At 44.0% G+C, this 16289-nt stretch overlaps 1 long non-coding RNA gene and 3 other non-coding genes across 11 annotated transcripts in view; all 4 read right to left on the bottom strand.

Moving 5' to 3' along the window:
• The window catches only part of LOC118023955, a 105860-nt gene extending 89616 nt beyond the window's left edge, over positions 1 to 16244 (bottom strand). Inside the window, exons 1-6 of one of the 8 annotated variants that reach the window (XR_004682955.1) lie at positions 15835 to 16225; positions 15401 to 15510; positions 13902 to 13952; positions 13382 to 13500; positions 6185 to 7212; positions 4211 to 5513 (exon numbers count right to left, since the gene is read on the bottom strand). This is a non-coding gene — a long non-coding RNA (uncharacterized LOC118023955). Of the gene's footprint in view, positions 1 to 4210; positions 5514 to 6184; positions 7213 to 12922; positions 13158 to 13381; positions 13501 to 13901; positions 13953 to 15400; positions 15511 to 15834 lie in introns of those variants that run through there. The other 7 variants (XR_004682957.1, XR_004682958.1, XR_004682952.1 and 4 more) reach the window with 7 other exon arrangements.
• On the bottom strand, positions 13582 to 13675 carry LOC118024118. Its single transcript, XR_004682999.1, has one exon. It is a non-coding gene; the product is annotated as a small nucleolar SNORD12/SNORD106 (small nucleolar RNA).
• Positions 14026 to 14116, bottom strand: LOC118024117. Its single transcript, XR_004682998.1, has one exon. It is a non-coding gene; the product is annotated as a small nucleolar SNORD12/SNORD106 (small nucleolar RNA).
• On the bottom strand, positions 15587 to 15677 carry LOC118024123. The gene has a single exon (XR_004683004.1). It is a non-coding gene; the product is annotated as a small nucleolar SNORD12/SNORD106 (small nucleolar RNA).
• Positions 16245 to 16289: the final 45 nt, after the last annotated feature.

Raw genomic sequence — 16289 nt, 5'->3', positions numbered from 1 at the left:
AGAAAGAAATGCAGAATCTCAGGCCCCACCACAGACCTGCTGATCCAGAATCTGCATTTTAAGAAGATGCCCACATTAAGGTCTGAGAAGCACTGCTCTAACTATAATAGAGCAGCACATAGACTTTTGGAGTTTCTGCACCTTTCTGTGGGTCACCTCCCCCAACTGATCGCTGTGTGAAATCATGTTATTGTTAATAATCATCTGAGAGGATGCCAGGGCACTGCATCCTCTGGCCACGTTTCCTTTGTGTCTCATTGGTCAGAACTAGGTCACGTGCCTTAGCTGCTGGTGAGGCTGGGGAGGCGAGTGTCTGGCTTCATCTGCCTCTCTTGTGGGAGACAGGCTCTGCCCGCAAGGACCCAGGAGTTGAAAACTTATGTCTGCACAAAAAACTGCACAAAATTTGAGAGCAACCAAGATGTCTTTCAGTTGATGAATGGATAAACTGCAGTAGACCCAACTGTGGAATATTTTTCACTGCTAAAAAGAAATGAGCTATCAAGTCATGAAAAGACATGGAGGAACTTTAAATGTATATTACTAAGCCAAAGAAGCCCATCTGAAAAGGTTACTGTATGATACTAACTATACGTATGTAACATACTTTATGATTCTAATTATATCACATTCTGGAAAAGGTAAAAACATGGACACAATATAAAGATCAGTGCCTGGGACGTCTGAGTGGCTCAGTTGGTTAACCTTCAGCTCAGGTCATGATCCGAGGGTCCTGGGATCGAGTTCTGCATCTAGCCCCTTGCTCATCGGGAAGCCTGCTTCTCCCTCTCCCTCTGTCTGCCGCTCCCCTTGCACATGCTCTCTCTCTCTCCCTCTCTCCCTCTCTCTCTGACAAATAAATAAATAAAATCTTTAAAAAAAGAAAAGATCAGTGATTGCCAGGGACAGGGTGAGAAGAGGGATGAATAGGCAGAGCACAGAGGATTTTTAGTGAAAATACTCTGTATGAAACAATAATGATGGATATAAATCGACCCTTGAACAATGCAGGGCTTAGGGGCACTGATCCCCTGCACAGTCGTAAACCTGTGTATAACTTTTGACTCCCCCAAAACTTAACTACTAATAGCCTGTTAACCAGAAGACTTACCAATAAAAGAATTGATTGACACATCATTGTTATATGTATTTTATACTGGATTTTTACAATAAAGTAAGCTAGTGAAAAAATGTTATTAAATAGACAATCATAAGGGGGTGGGGCTCTGGCTGGCTCAGTCAGAGGTGCATGCTACTTTTGATCTCAGGGTTTTAAGTTCGAGCGCCATGTTGGGTAGAGAGATCACTTAAAAATAATTTTTTTAAAAAAGAAAATCATGGGGTAAGCTGGGTGGCTCAGTCATTAAGCGTCTGCTTTTGGCTCAGGTCATGATCCCAGGGTCCTGGGATAGAGCCCCGCATCGGGCTCCCCGCTCCGCGGGAAGCCTGCTTCTCCCTCTCCCACTCCCCCTGCTTGTGTTCCCTCTCTCACTGTGTCTCTCTCTGTCAAATAAATAAATAAAATATTTAAAAAAATAAAAATAAAATAAAAAAGAAAATCATAAGGAAGAGAAAATACATTTACAGTATCATACTGTAAAAAATTCATGTATAAGAGGACTCACACAGTTCAAACCCATGTTGTTCAAGGGTCAACTGTATGTCATTATATTTTTGTACAAACCCATAGAGAGTTTAGCAACAAGAGAGAATTCTAAGATGAACTATAGACTTTGGGTGATTCTGATGTGTCAATGTAGGTTCATCCTTGATAAAAAACAAAAATGTACCATTCTGTTGAGTGAAGGTGATAATGGAGTGGCTGTGCATGAGAGGGGTTAGAGGGCATATGGGATATCTCTGCATTTTCCTTCAATTTTGTTGTAAACCTAAAACTGCTCTAAAATATTATCTTTTTAAAAAATAACCCCGGGACGCCTGGGTGGCTCAGTCGGTTGAGCATCTGCCTTCGGCTCGGGTCATGATCCCAGAGTCCTGGGATGGAGTCCCACACCCAGCTCCTTGCTCAGCAGAGAGCCTACTTCTCCCTTTGCCTGCCACTCACCCTGCTTGTGTGTGTCTCTCTGACAAATAAATAAAATAAAATCTTTAAAAATATAGAATAAAAATTAGCCCCCCCCGAATACATATAGTATATATAAACATATAAAAGATCTAGAAAGATATACAATAAGGTTTGGCAGTGGAGTTTCTGAGTTATGTAATCGGGTCTCTTTTATTTTTGTTCCATGTTTCTGACTTTCTACAATGTACTTATTCTGCTTTGGTAATAATGAAAGGTTGTTTTTTTTTTTTTAACTTTTTATTTTGAAATAATTATAGACTCACAGGAAGCAGCAAATTAGTAAATGGGATATCATGTATACTTCATCTAACTTCCCCCAAGAGTGCCATCCTATATAACTGTAGTACAATAGAAAAACCAGGGAATAGACTTTGGTACAATATATTTAACTAGACTACAGACCTCATTCTGTTGTCACCATGTCTTTTACACATTTGTGTGTGCACACACACACATATAATTCTATGCATTTTTATTCCATAGTAAATAGATTCATATATTCATGTAACCACCACAAACAAGATACAAAGGAATTCCCTTGTGGTAACCACTTAGGATTACACTCCTTTTCCCAGTCACTATACCCAGACAACCACTAATCTGTTCTCTACCTCTATAGTTTGGTCATTTCAAGAATGTAATATAAACGATCATACATATGCAACCTTTTGAAATTGGTTTTTGTCAATAAACATAAGGTCCTTGAGATCAATCTAGGTTGTTGCATGTTATCATAGTTCATTCTCCATAATAAAAAGTTATTTTTTTTAAAGATTTAATTTATTTATTTGACAGAGAGATAGAGAGAGAGAACAAGTAGGCAGAGAGGCAGGCAGAGGGAGAGGGAAAAGCAGGCTCCCTGCTGAGCAGGAAGCCTGATGTGGGGCTCGATCCCAGGACCCTGGGATCATGACCTGAACCGAAGGCAGACGCTTAAGGACTGAGCCACCCAGGCGCCCCAAGCTATTTTTAATAAGAATATATTTGAGTATATATCCTGTCAGAATTTTAATATACATTTTTATTAAGTTTTTAAATTCCAGTATAGTTAACATACAGTGTTATATTAGATTCATGTGTACAATATAGTGATTCAACAATTCTTTAAGTAGGCTCCACGCCCAACACGGGGCTTGAACTCACAACCGTGAGATCAAGAGTTACAAACTCTACTGACTGAGCCAGCCAGATGCCCTAAATTATTATTATTGTTGTTATTTTTGAGTAATCTCTATACCTAGTGTGGGGCTTGAACCTACAACCCTGAAATCAAGAGTTACATGCTCTAATGACTGACTCAGCCCGGAGCCCCTGATTCAACAATTCTATACAATACTTAGTGCTCATCGTAATAAGTATATTCTTTAATCCCCATTACCTATTTCACCCATCCCCCTACCCACCTCCCCTTTGGGAACCATCGGTTTGTTCACTATAGTTGAGTCTTTCTTAGTTTCTTTTTTTCCTTTGCTCATTTGTTTTGTTTCTCAAATTCCACATATGAATGAAATCATATGGTATCTGTCTTTCTCTGACTGATTTCGCTTAGCATTATACTCTCTAGCTCCACCTGTGTTTTCAGAAATGGCAAGATTTCATTCTTTTTTATGGCTGAGTAATATTCCATTGTGTATATATACCATATCTTCCTTATCCATTCATCTATCAATGGACACTTGGGCTGCTTCTGTAATTTGGGTATTGTAAATAATGCTGCAATAAAACACAGGGGAGCATGTATCCCTTTGAATTTAGTGTTTTTTGTATTTGGGGGGTAAATACCCAGTAGTGTGATTACTGAATCATAGGGTAGTTCCATTTTTAACTTTTTGAGGAAACGCCATACTGTTTTCCACAGTGGCTGTTCCAGTTTGCATTCCTACCAACAGTGCACGAGGGTTGTCCTTTCTCCACATCCTGGCCAACACCTGTTGTTTCTTATGTTGTTGATTTTAGCCATTCTGACAGGTATCAAGTGATATCTCGTAGTTTTGATTTGCATTTCCCTGATGATGAACGATATTGAGCATCTTTACGTGTGTCTGTTGGCCATCTGGATGTCTTCTTTGGAGAGATATCTGTTCATGTCTTCTGCCCATTTTTTAATTGGATTATTTGCTTTCTGGGTGATGATTGATATATATGTTTTTAATTTCATATATATATACACATACATACATAATGTATATATGTCCCTATTTCCAAATGTGAGGATAGAGTTTGGAAACCACATGTAGATAAGCTTGGTCTCATCCCCCATGATATTCTAGCCTGAAAAATTAATCAGGGAGTTGGTGACTTGGCTATGAACTATTTTAGGGCAGAGACTGAGGGATAATTATCCTTCTTATTGCCTCTTTGGCTCAGCTCAATGACTTGCCCTGAAATGATTCTAATTAAGCACTTGGGGTGGGGGTGCAAGTATTCACAGGGAGCTTGTTCCTAAGAACAAGTCATGTAAAATGAGCATCAGTGTGTGTGTGTGTGTGTGTGTGTGTGTTGTTAATAGGGTCATTATACTGGCAGGCAGAGAAAATACATTTAACATTTCCTGCAGCTGTTGTGGGAAAATGCTAGAAATGAGAGCAGATCATGGTCTGTGTCAGAAGGCAGACACTGTGCCTGGCAGGAGCAATCTGAGCGCAGCTCTGGGAGGCCACTTGCAAAGAGGTTATTTTGGAGTCCCTGGGTTCAAATCCCAGCTCTGCCTCTGTACCAGTCCTAGCCTACCGGAAATAGAACAATTCCAGCAGACTATAATCAGAGAATGCCATAAGCTTATGCACAGAACATAAGGAAACCACAAGGGTTGGCAAGGAACGCTGGTGCTGGAAATAGAATGGGGCACCCCCTACACTTGAAGGTGCCAGGGAAGAAGGAGCTACCATAGCCCGGAAGGAGGCTCAGGTGGAGGAGCTTGAAGCCAGAGGAATGGCTAGCTCAGCCTCAATTACCATTCCCCCTCCCAAACTGCTGCTGAAGCCCCCAGGACGGGGCTCAAGCTGTCCATGCTCCAGGAGCACTGAGCAAGGTAGATGAGGGTGAGGAGGGCCATTTACTCAGTTTCCTCATCTGTAAAGTCAGAATAATAACATTACCTCCCTTGTAGAGTGGAGGTAAGGAGTAAATCATAACATGTCAAGTACCTAGTGTGGAGCCTGGTAGAACATTTCAATAAATGGCAATTACGGATGATGATCATGACAAGGACAACTCGAGTAGGGAGAAATGGGGCTTAGAGAGAGGTCTGCTTGGGCTTGACCGAATGGTGGGACAGCGAAACGCTGGCAGCAGCCTAGCACGTGGCACTATGATGAATGCCACCACACTCCACAGATAGCCGCTCCGGCCGTAAAAACACCAGGTCAACCTGGGCAGAGCCAAAGTGACGTCAGATTTCCAGACTGCCCCTATTGCCACTTGAACACTGGAGAGAGAAAAAAGAAAGAAAAAAGCTCTCACCTTCTAGGACTCCCCCCACCCAAGCCTTCCCACCTGCAAACTGTGTGGCCCTGCAGCATGAGTCTGTTTTAGCAAAAGGACCATTTGTTTAAATGAGCCTGCCAAGTGAGAGGATCCAGATTTCTCCTTTTCTCTCTTTTTAAAAAAGCTGCAGATATGGGCGCCTGGGTGGCTCAGTTGGTTAAGCGACTGCCTTCGGCTCGGGTCATGATCCTGGAGTCCCGGGATCGAGTCCTGCATCGGGCTCCCTGCTCGGCAGGGAGTCTGCTTCTCCCTTTGACCCTCATGATCTATCTCATTCTCTCTCTCAAATAAATAAATAAAATCTTTAAAAAAAAAAAAAAGCTGCAGATATAAATAAGCCCAAGATGGTCTGTTTCTGCCATGACTAACATTTAAAAAAAAAAAAAAAAGACAGTCGCCTTCTAAATAAACCTGCAATTAATGAACCTTGGAAGGAATTGAACAGGGGACCTGCCCAATGGGTGGGTCACAGGGCCTGCCAATTCCACCCCTGGGAATTGAAGCCAGTTCAGAAACTGTTGGGAAAACCCATAAAATGCAATTTCCCTCCAGATAATCTTGGAGGAAAAAAATCCAAGTTGACAGAGACCATGGAAGTTACTCAGAACGTACAAAGTCCATCAAGGCTTCCTCTTGAAGAGCAGATGACATTGTCTGAAGCCAGATGCTCCCAGGAATGAGGTTTCCAGATTTAGCAAACAGAAATACACAACACCCAGTTAAATGTGAATTTCAGATAAACAACAAATAATTTTAACTATGTCCTGAATATTGCAAGGGATGTACTTATGCTAAAAAATTATTTGTGATTTATCTGAGATTCACATAGAACTGGATATCATGTGTTTTATTTGGCTCAGGAATGGTAAGACAGGTGCTAAAAAAGATACAGCTCAAATTGCAGGGGTCTTGGGACGCCTGGGTGGCTCAGTCGGCTAAGCGTCTGCCTTTGGCTTAGGTCCTGATCCCGGGGTCCTGGGATCAAGTCCCGCGTTGGGCTCCCTGCTCGGTGGGGGGAGCCTGCCTCTCCCCATGCTTGTGCTCTGTCTCTCTCTCTGACAAAAAAAAAAAAAAAAAATTGTAGAGGTCTCAAACTGGCAGCCTCCAGGCTATCTGAAGCCCACACGTGTGCATTTTCTAAGTCTTCACAGTTTATAAAATTGGAATCTGTTGCTAACAGTTTAAGGATTTCTGGCTTCCTTTAAAAATGGGAAGTTCCAACCATAGTGGTAGTAGGCACCCTACTACGATAACATGGGGACATAAGGGAATGTGGGAAAGTGAAAATCCAATCACTAACGTGTTAGATTGAAGGGATCATGGGCAAATTTGTTTCTGGTTGGTTTGTTGCATGGGTCTAGTGGAAGCACACATTTCGGGCCTGGGGAACTTACCCTTTCTCAGGCTTTGCTGCTGCAGTCACCCCAGAAGTGCTGAAAAGCTCACCCACCTGCTACGCCGCCACCAAGCCATCTCCTCCCTTCCCAGCCCAAGGGTGGAGGCTATGCTCCCACCAGTTGGAGAAATGTGTGCCCCCAGGGCCCCCTGCTGACACAGGCTGGAGCTGCAAGTCCTATTTGGGACCCTAAGCTCCATCTTCCCTGGCAATTGTGCCACAAGAGGACTGAGGCAGGCAAAATCTAGGAGGAAAAAGGAAAAGATTAAAAGAAACTAAAAAATCAGCATTTGAGATGCTCTTTCCATGTTCCAAGCAGAGTTATAAGTGTTCCTTTACTCCTCAAGATATCCCCAAAGGGTGGATCCCATTAATGTCCCGATTTTTCAGATGAACCAGAGGCTCAGAGATGTGAATCACTGTTTTTTTAATTTAAATTTTAGTTAACATACAGTGCAATATTGGTTTCTGGAGCAGAAAGAGATGTGAATCACTTGCTTAAAAAGTTGCATGGTTAATAAAGGGTAGGGGTGCCTGGGTGGCTCAGTTGTTAGGCGTCTGTCTTCGGCTCGGGTCATGGTCCCAGGGTCCTGGGATCGAGCCCCGCGTCGGGCTCCCTGCTCAGCGGGAAGCCTGCTTCTCCCTCTCCCACTCCCCCTGCTTGTGTTCCCTCTCTCGCTGTGTCTCTCTCTGTCAGATAAATAAAATCTTTAAAAAATAAAAATAAAAATAAATAAATAAAATAAAGGGTAGAGCTAGGATTCAAACCCAGGAAATCCAATTCCAGAGCCCATGTTTGTTGTTAGTATTTTTTATATTATCATACAATAAGATTGACTTTCATTTCAGTTTCACGACTTTAACATACATATAAATTCATGTAACCATCACCGCAATAAGGATACCCCACAACTTCCTTATGTTATTCCTTTATATTCCCACCCCCTGCCCTCTAACTCTGGCAACCACTGATCATCTGTTCCCCATCACTATAGTTTTGCCTTTTCAAGAATGTCAAAGAAATAGGGCCACACAGTATGTAACCGTTTGAGACTGGTTTCCCTCACTTGGCATGTGTCTTGGGATTCATCCAAATTGTTGTCTGCATCACTAGTTCATCCCTTTTTGCCCTAGTGAAGATGGTTATAACTAATTGAACACTTAACCTCTGCCAAGTGCTATACTAAGCATTTCGACATATCTCATTTGATTCTCACAGATTCCCAAGAGGAAGGTAATGTTATACCCATTTTATAGTTGGGAGATCTGGAGCTAAGAGCTGGCTGAATGCCAGGAGCCAGGACTAATCCCAGACTCAGAACCATTTATAAAATTGCTCTGTTCCCAGCCAACAAAGAGTGAAGTACAGGGGAGACAATACCACCTCCTAGCTCAAATTCTAGAAGATGATCTGTGGATCCCTTATCTTTCTCCACAGCTTCCCAGAAATGCTTGTGATTCCATTCATGCAGTTGGTGAGGGTCTGAAGCAAAAGCTCTTGCAAGACAGTAGAGCATAGAAATTAGGGGCCCAGGATGAAGTTCAAATCCCAGCTGTCACTTCCAAGGTGTGTGACCTCAAGTAAGTTGCTAAGCCTCCGAGTCTCAGTTGCCTGTCTTTAAAATGGGACAGTAAGGGGGCACTTGTGTGGCTCAGTTGGTTAAGTGTCTGCCTTCAGCTCAGGTCATGATCCCAGGGTCCTGGGATTGAGCTCCGCATCGAGCTCCCTGCTCAGCAAGGAGTCTGCTTCTCCCTTTCCCTCTGCAGGTCCCCCTGCTTGTGCTCTCTTGCTCTCCCTCTTTCTCTCTCTGTCGAATAAATAAATAAAATCTTTAAAATAAATAATTTTAAAAATGGGATGAAAACAAGCAGTGTTGGGGTATAGATTAAAAGAGATAATAAATAACAGAGTATTACACATGGTAAGCACTCAATGAACACATTTATTCTTCTTATAGTTCCCCAACACAGACCTCCTCCCAAATCAATATGACAGGAAGATTTGTTTATTCACAGGATATGCATTGTGTCCCTACTATTTGCTAGGCCTTGGGCTAAACGCTTTGCAGACATGAGTTTATTGAACCTTACAATTCTCTGAAGTAGATATTGTTATGAACCCCATTTCACAGATAAGGAAACTGAGGCATGTAGACGTGAAGTTATTTGCCAGGTCCCTCAGCTAGGAGGACAAAGAAGTAAACTGAGACTGAAGCGTCAAATGTTTGGTGGGACTGAAGTTAGGGAGACAGGATGCAGAGTTTGGGCATCCAAGACCTATCATGGGCCCTGGCGCTCACGGAAGCAACGACAGAAAAGCCAAGAAGCAAGGTGGATGGGAGCTCTCCCAGGGGCTTATTTGGCCCCTGGCTGGCAGGCATCTGGAGCCACTTCTGTCAGAAGTATCTCACTGACAAGGAAGTCCAGCAAAAGCATGTGAACTGGGGCGCCTGGGTGGCTCAGTTGGTTAAGCGACTGCCTTCAGCTCAGGTCATGATCCTGGAGTCCCGGGATCGAGTCCCGCATCGGGCTCCCTGCTCACCAGGGAGTCTGCTTCTCCCTCTGACCCTCCCCCCTCTCATGCTCTCTCTCTCTCAAATAAATAAATAAAATCTTTTTAAAAAAGGCATGTGAACTTTTCGTTTAAACGTTTAAGAGCCAGAAATTGAGTCCTTCCTATGTCTTAGACGGCCTATAAGTGATGGGCTGCAATTAAGCCAAAGGTTACAAACTCAAGAGCCAGGCTGACAGGGTTCGAGTCCTGGCTCTGCCACGCTTCCCAGCTCTGCTGACCTTAGCTGACCTTAGGCAAGTTGTTTTACCTCTCTGAGACTGTAGCTTCAGTTGTCAAATGAGATGAATAATACAACCTACCTCACAGGGTTGTTCGAACAATGTTTCGTTACATATAAAAAACTGCCATTAACACATAGTAAGGGCTCGATAAATGCTAGCCATCATTACTCTGATTATTAATGCAGGGGCAGGTACGTAAAAGAGGGAAGTAGACCACTGTGGGACCTGGAAAGCACATGACCTGCCAAAAGGGATGGATGTTACTCAGCCACAGTCATTATTACCAGGCAGGAAAATGAGTCCACTATGGCCAGACCTTCCAATTTTCCACTCAAAGCCACACTGGCCTCCTTTCTACTCTAAACACAGCATCCAGCAGGCATGTTTTTGCCTCAAGGCCTTTGCACGGGCCTGGGAATATACTATCCCTCTGATACACCACTCACTCCTTGATCTATTTCAGCTCTGTACTCAACTGCTCACCTTTACATTTCCAATTCTATTCCTTTCCCCCACTACACTGAGTTTTCTCCATTGTATTAACGATTAAATAACATACTATTATTGTTTTATTGTTCCTTCCTCCACTGGCAGGTTAATCTTCCACATTGGCAGTAATTTTTTCCCCACTATTGTATTCTCAGCACCTAGAACCGAGTCTGGCACCCGGTGGTACTCAATAAATATTTATGGAATGGATTGTGTCTTCATGCGGCCAGTTTGTGATAGTTCAAGGAATCATTTGGTCATTTTTGCCTTATTGAGCACCTACTGTACGCAAGGAATAGCTCTGGAAACTGCAGAGGATGCAGAGAATAGAAAATACTCCTTGTTCTAGCAGAAGGCAATACATTGGGAAGGGAAAAGGAGGGGCTTTGGAGTCAAACAGGTCAGGGTTTGTGACTCAGTTGTCTCACATAGAGCTGGAGAACCATACCTCCCTGAGCCTCACTCCCTCATCTGTGCAATTGGGATAAGAATCACGTTCTTTCCTCACTGGGCTGTTGTGATGAGTAACGAAGTGTGCATGTCAAGTGCCTTAGCACAGTCGAGCCACAAGTCAAGTGTGTGATTCATTCTTTCATTTAGCAAATACTGAGTGGCCCACCACATGCCAGGCACTGTGCCACTTGCTGTTGGAGGGGCCATAGACAAAGAAGGGAAAGTTGCTATGTACGTGAAGTCCTGGTTTAATGGGGGTGGGGAATGAGGGGGCACCAACAATAAATATACTATATATATATATATATATATACACACAATGCGTGTGTGTGTGTATATGTCTATGTATCGCTTAGGCAGTGATAAGTAATATGAAAAAAAAAACAAGGTAAAGGAACAGAAAGGTAAGATTATTTTAGATAGGTTCCCAGAGAAGATGACATTTGAATAAACACACCTGATTGAGAAAAGGGAGGGAAACATGCAAAGATCTGGAGTCTAGGGTTGGTCACTCCAGGCAGAGGAAACAGCATGTGCAAAGATTCTGAGGTAGGAGTGATCCTCAAGTGATGGTGGAACAGTTTGGTGGCTGAAAGAGACTGAAAGAAAGAGGGATAGGTCAGAGATTAAGGAAAAGGAAATAGGGTAGGCCAGACTCTGGCTTTTACTCCAAGTGAGGTGGGGACATGCTGGAGGGTTTTGAGGACAGTGGCATGATCTCTGGTTTTCGACATCACTCTAGCTGCATAATAGATCATAGAGGGGAGTGGTAGTAGCAAGACCAGTAATCAAAGCTTGGATGATGGTTTTAATCAGCAAAGTGGTAGCAATGGAGGGGCAAATTTCAGATGTATTTTGAAGGCAGAACCAATAGAATTTGCTAACATTTCACACGTGGAAGGAGAGCAAAACGTGAAGGATAATTCCCAAGATTTTCTGCCTGAGCAACTAGACCGAAGGTGTCAATACCTGGGATAGAAATGACTGTGGGGAGGCAGCCTTGGTGGGGAAGGTCTAAGTTCAGTTTCTCAAGTTGTTTTTTTTTTTTTAAAGATTATTTGAGAGAGAGCATGACCAGGGAGGAGGGGCAGAGGGACAGAGAGAAGCTGACTCCCTGCTGAGCAGGGAGCCCCATGTGGGGCCCAATCTCAGGACCCTGAGATTATAACCTGAGCCAAAGGCAGATGCTTAACCGACTGAGCCATTCAGGCGCCCCTAGTTTTTGAAGTTTAAATTGAATGCATGAAGGGGGACACAACGGAAGTCTGGAAATGTAGGCTAGGGATCATACTTCGTTTTGAATGCCCTGACAGATTTAGCAAGGTCAGTGGACTGATGCAGTTAATGGTATTCCTGTCAAGACCACTATAGAGCTTTTGATTATGGAGCTCTGGATTTATTGCTGGGTAAATTACCCCCAAAACTCAGTGACTTGAAAAACATTTAATCTTGTTTTCTGTAGGTCAGTAATCCAGGGACAGCTCAAATGGGTCCTGTTTCAAGATCTCCTGAACACATGAAGGTGTCAGCAGGGATTCCAGAGATTTGACTGGGGAAGGATCTGCTTCCACACGCAGTCCTTGGCAGGGTCCAGTTCCAAGCACATGGTTGGCTGGAGTCCACCTTGCTACATGGACTTCCCATTGACAGCTTGTTTCATCAAAGTGCACAAGCTAAGGAATAAAACAGGTATGAAGGGAACTAGCAAGAGAACAAACGAGGAGTCTAATGTCCAGTGACCTACCCTCTTTTGTGGTCTATTTATTTGAATCACTAGGTCCAACACACTCAAGGGGAGCGGGATCCCATACAGAGTCAATACCAAGAGCTAGCTTAGAAGGCACAATATAAATGGCCCAGTGTGAAGTCCCATCTTTCTTAGGTTAGACAATCTTAAGACAACATATATTAAAATTGGGGCAGGGGAGAATGTGAAGTGTTGGATGAAACCAGTTTTGGCCATGTATCATTAGACCAGTCTAGAATTTTCCATGTTTAAACATTAAAAACATGTAAATCAAGTATAGCCCTAATTGTATTCACTAATCTCACAAATCACAGAACCTGTGCTTTCGTGTATACAACCGTTTAGAAATGCCTGCAGAATGTACAAGTATGTGATCTGCCCTCCATTTGCTCTCTGGCCCTGGAGTTTGACCCTTGTAGACTTGATTGTACCCACGGTTCAATGCTTATCTCCATTAACCAAACGAGCATTTGCATTTAAATAATTTTATTTTCTCTCTCCAGATAAGGATACAAGTTAAAAGTCTTACTAAATTTAACCATAATCCTAGATTCTTCAAAATGGGCACAGGCCTCTAGACAGTTCTCAGGTTACACAAAACCCTTGCGAGACTGATTCAACCAAACTACCACCCTTTCTCAGGAAAGCACAGAGGCAATCTTTTCCAAGAACCCTTGTATTCCAGCTCCATAGTTGACAAATTCCTTAAAAAGAAAAAGATTACAATCCGTATTTAATTCTGATGTAAAAAGCTACGTGCGAGACCTCCAGGACCCAGTAGTACCAATAGGTCAACAGTCCTACTCTACCACTTGGGAAGTGGGTTCCCAGGTTACTCCCCAGTGGGCAAACTCAACACCTCTATGGGGGCATATTTAATCACTTTACAAGGGGGCTGACACTTAGATGCCATTTGCAGAAACCTCACCTGTTGCAGGACAGACTGAACCAAGCACATCAGGCTGCATCTATTTACTGCCCTGTGGCTCACAGGGCTCCCATCCTGCAGGAAGTTAGCAGGTAAAACCAAGATAAGTGACCTGATTCCTGGGGGAAGAAAACAAACACCACTTAAAAAAAACCCATACAAAAGGTAGTTTGTTAGTGGTTAAGCAGAAACAGGGTGGGGCCGATGCATCAGACAAAACACTGGCTAATAGTTCAGTTAGATCAACATGGTCGATCTGATGGGGAAAAAAGTTATGTCATCAATTGCAATGGCCAAATTTGAGTTAGAGCAGAACACAAGGAGGACAGACAGTCCCATATTTAAAATAAAAGTAGGGATGCCTGGCTGGCTCAGAAGAGCATGCGACTCTTGATATTGGGGTAAGAGTTCGAGCCCCATGCTGGATGTAGGGATTACTTAAATTAACTTAAAAAAAGGAGTTATTATCTCTCCCATTTTCCAGATCTTCTGTCTATTCAGCCATGTGGATATCACTTACCAACATCTCATTCCTGGTCCACTCGAAGTCCGCTTTCTGCCCACAGCAACTCTGAGATGAAAAAACAAACATGAGCTCCCATCAGCTAGATGCCCAAGGGAGCGGGGGACAACGGAGCGCTCAAACTGGCATATCAGACAAAAACTGGCTTAAAAAAGTTAGATCAACATGGTCGATCTGTTGGGGAAAAAAGTTCAGTCATCATATATGCCAGTAGGAAGCTCTCATTCTTAGAAAAAGCCCTAACAAGGAGTAAGATTTGGTTGGTCTGCTTCTGTACCTGCAACCAAATATTTGAGATCTGTATCCTGTTGTTGGCAATAACAGCTAAAATAAACACCTCTGCCTTCTGAGCTTGTATTTGAGAGGCCAATGTGGCTCGCAAGAGTTGTGGGAAACTGGTTGGCTCTGGCGGAGGTTAGAAGTGACCACAGGGTTTTGACCAAGTGTCAGGATGTTACATTTTAATGCAAAATGCCATCACTAAAAACCTGACTTACAGGAACACTGGCACAGCAAGTTGTACGACAAATCTGTCCCCCAGTAAGTCCTGCCCTTAAGGACTCAAGCAAATTAAAATGCTACACAGTTGAGAATTAGTTCTGAGTGGCTAGGTCAACCAAAAACACAAACTTAGCTTTCCCTTAGAAAAAAATTCTCACGTGAGGTGCCTGGATGGCTGGGTCGGTAGAGCATGTGACTCTTGTTCTCTAGGTTGTGAGTTTGAGCCCCACATTGGGTGTAGAGAGTACTTAAAAAAATAAAATCAAAATAATGTCCTCACTTGTAGAGGCCACTTTCAGGAAAAAGGTTTGAGCAATGGAAACCTGGATAAGGTTAACAGGGCCCATAGTGACCATGCGGCTGAACACAAGCCCTTTAGGCGACCACCTCAAAATATCTGTAAGCCCTAGAGGACCAATGGGCTACTTAAAACTGGGCACAGGTACCAAAAAAGGAAAACTCCATTTATTCCCATACCTCCTCACCTTCTCCGTTCACTATAGCCCCCCACCACTGCCCTCCTGGCAGTTTTTGCTTTCCTGCTTGCAGCTCCCTTGCGGTGTATCCAACAAACATCTCCTCTTGTTCTGCCTCTAGTAAATTCTTTCAACCACCCACCTGTGCTGCCAGCCTCCACTTGGAAATTTAAGTATGCTCAAGAAAACGACTTAACAAAAAAACACCTCATATGCGAAGAAATGGGATCCAAAAATGTACTTTCAGAAGCATTCAAGAGACATTCAAGAATTAACATCTATTCACTTTTAAGAGATTTTTCCACTTTGGGGAATTACTTTTCCTAAACCTGTTTCTTCACCGAAGTCTAACACATACATATTTTTAGAACTGTGATAAAACGAGTGTTCAGCGCACTTTACTTATAAGTAAAATTGGCTACGGTTAAATCTTCATTCCCCGCCCCCAAGTTTGCCTAGCACACGAAGAGGTTCCCAGAGCACGCGTTTCCTACAATAGGCCAGAATACAAATGCTTACGCCAGAGATCAGGAGACGGAAGGCTGGACAAGTCTACAGGGGGTTCTCCTGGAGGCCCAGCAGCGACCCCCTCTTCGGAGATCCATTCTGTACCCTCTGATCGAACTGACCTGCAAACCAACAAAGAAAGGGCATCAATCGCCATCTTCTCACGGTTGGGATCAGAACATGGCCGTGCCTCTTGAGGCCGGTGTATCAGAACTAACTGGCAAGTGTTCAAAGACATCAGCATTGTCGATCTGATGGGGAAAAAAGAGAAGTCATCATTTACACCAGCCAAGGACTCAGGTCCGCACAAAGGCGCGGATCTTTCCAGTTTTAATTGGTCTCCGCGACGCCTTAAGGCGTATTTAGGGTCAGAGCAGAGGGAGCCACGGCAGAGGAAAAAGGAGGAACTGAGATCTCGAAGGGAAAACAGCAGTATTTCCACTCACCACTCACAACAGCAAGCCCGGATTCCCGGGCCCGCACAGCACCAGACGAAGCACTAACCACGTACAGAAGAGAAGAAGAGCGCCGAAAACGCAAAAGGACGAAGAGCCCTCCAGACCTCTCTTATATAACCAGGGGAAGCTCTTGCGCCTGCGCACTGAGCCCGGGGCGCTTCCCCTTCCGTCCCGCGGCACGCGGTGCCCTCTGGGAAATGTAGTCTCCGAGCCGCCCGGCCCGCGGCGATCTAATGGTTGTCAAGGCCGCTCTAGCCCCGCCCCCTTCGCCGTACACGCGGGTCCCCCCGGGCTCGTCGGGCTCGTCGGCCTCGCCGCCATGTCGCGCTTCGCACGCACTAAGCCTCTCGCCGGGTTCCCCCTCCTCCGGGGCGGGCTGAGGTTTAAGACGGCCGTGGGCACTGTTAACCCTCCCCCCGCAGTCCCCTCCCCTCAGCCGCGCC

Source organism: Mirounga leonina, unplaced genomic scaffold, assembly GCF_011800145.1.
Source record: "Mirounga leonina isolate KUSES-001 unplaced genomic scaffold, KU_Mleo_1.0 Mir_195, whole genome shotgun sequence".
Lineage (NCBI taxonomy): Eukaryota > Metazoa > Chordata > Mammalia > Carnivora > Phocidae > Mirounga > Mirounga leonina.
This window is presented reverse-complemented; position numbering and strand designations above follow the sequence as displayed.